The sequence below is a fragment of the Myotis davidii genome, unplaced genomic scaffold (assembly GCF_000327345.1).
Source record: "Myotis davidii unplaced genomic scaffold, ASM32734v1 scaffold458, whole genome shotgun sequence".
In the NCBI taxonomy this organism is placed as follows: domain Eukaryota; kingdom Metazoa; phylum Chordata; class Mammalia; order Chiroptera; family Vespertilionidae; genus Myotis; species Myotis davidii.
In genome coordinates this window covers 1,802,489-1,804,697 of record NW_006289819.1, presented here as the reverse complement: position 1 = coordinate 1,804,697, position 2,209 = coordinate 1,802,489, and positions in this window count along the sequence as shown.

Below are 2,209 nucleotides of genomic sequence, written 5' to 3'. Positions count from 1 at the left end.
CAGCCTCTCCCAGAGGTTCTCAACCTGTGGGTCACGACCCCTTTGGCGGTCAAAGGACCCTTTCACAGGGGTCGCCTAAGACCATCCTGCATATCAGATACTTACATTACGATTCATAACAGTAGCAACATTACAGTTATGAAGTGGCAACGAAAATAATTTTATGGTTGGGTCACAACATGAGGAGCGGTATTTAAAGGGCCAGAAGGTTGAGAACCACTGACCTAGAATTTCATCTGGGCAAGACATTGCCCCCTGGAGCCTCCGCTTCCTCATTTGTAGGTGGGATGAGATGCCTTATGTCAAAGTGCTGATGAGACCCTCCATGAGGGGGTCAGCGGTCAGCCAGACCGCAGCCAGGGCCCCGCACTGCTTAGGCCCCAAGGACTGGTCTTCGGGCGCTGTCTGCCTCCCTCCTTCTCTTTTCTCCCATGTGCCACCTGCTGCCCTGTTGCTAAGACCAGCTGATTCTCTTGCACACCATCCTTCCAATCGCCCCCTCCCAGCGCACTGTCAAGGGCAGAGCACCCCCTCCCCCTGGGCAGCAGCCATACCCACAGTTACTCTCCACACCACATGGGTGGTGCTCTTTCTAAATCACAGCCCTTCTCCCCATCTCCCTGCTCGGAAAGTCCCATGGCTTCCTGCTGCCCCTGGTCAGGGGCAGACACTTGAGCCTGCATGCACAGCTCCTCTCTGTCACTCACCACAGCGCCTCTCGGCCCACTCTCTTCTTCAGCCAACCTAGCCTCCCTTCCTCTGTGCTTCCTGAGGCCAGGCCGTGGCCCTACAGGCCCTTCTCTGTGAATCCAAATCTTCCCATCATTTGAGGCCCAGTTCAAACGCTACCCCCACCTCATCTATCAAGCGTTCTTGAAGCTGGCTGCAGAGGGACCCTCTCTCCTGGCTCCCAGCAAACTCCCCATGGAGCCCCATGGACTCTGCCCATGGTCTACCCTCCTCCCTCTAGACCCGTGGTCGGCAAACCGTGGCTCGAGAGCCACATGCAGCTCTTTGGCCCCTTCAGTGTGGTTCTTTCACAAAATACCACGTGCGGGCACACATGTACAGTGCGATTGAAACTTCGTGGCCCATGTGCAGAAGTCAGTATTTTGTGGAAGGGCCACACTGAAGGGGCCAAAGAGCCGCATGTGGCTCGCAAGCCGCGGTTTGCCGACCTCTGCTCTAGAGCAGTGGTTCTCAACCTTGGCTGCACATTAGAATCACGGGAATCTTTTTAAAATCCTGATTTCTGAAAAGATTCCCAGGTGATTCTAATGTGCAGCCAAGGTGGAGAACCACTGCGCGCTAGCCTATGGGCTCTGGGGCGCGTGGTGGGGGCTCAGCTGTCTCTTTCCTTCCCTGCCAGCCTCCAGGTGTGCGAGGTTGCCTCTGGCCAATGCCCAGAGCAGGGCAGGGTGGGGAGGTGGGAAGCAGGTGGCGAATGGAGCTCCCCACAGCTTTGTCCCGGCCAGGCCACGTGAGATGACACTGCCGAGCAAACAACGGGACACACCCTCGGTCCACTCCCCAACGGTCCTGGGAGCGTCAGGGGAAAGAGCCCGCTCACCCCAGGGCCCCGGGAGGGGTGGAGCCCTGCACCCCAGCCGGGCTCATGCCAGAGGCTTCCGATTCTAACTCAGCCGCTTGCTTTCTGCGTGACATTGGCACCCTACACAGAGGCCTGGGTTCCCTCCTGGGTCGTGGGCATCACTGACCAGTGCTACTCCTTTCTCCTTCCCTTCCCTAACGCTGGGAGCCGGGCCCTGGGGACCATGCTGGGGGTGTGGGCTGAGGGGAAGCTTTTCTGTGACATTTGTGAGAACTCGCTTCTGTTCTGGATTCACAGCTTTGAGACCTCAGCCGCCACCAAGCGCCCCAGGCAATGAGTCTGAAAGTTGTGCCTCCCCCTTGGCGAAGGCAGTCCCATGCTGGTGTCCACGTTTACCCTCCTGCTGGCTCGGTGCCCTGGTGCAGTGTTCCCCCAATGCAACTGTGCAGCGCCCTTCCGTGTGCGCCCTGGGGAAAACCATGGTTTCCTAGCCTTTCTCTGGGCCTCAGTGAGGAAGGTTTTCTGGACAATCTGAAGTCCACACTGAGGTGTTATTGCTCCATTTTTCAGCTGCAGAAACTGAAGCTTGGAAAGGTCACACAGCTGTTCACTGACGAAGCTGGACTCGAACCCAGGGCTGCCTGGCTCCAACAGCCC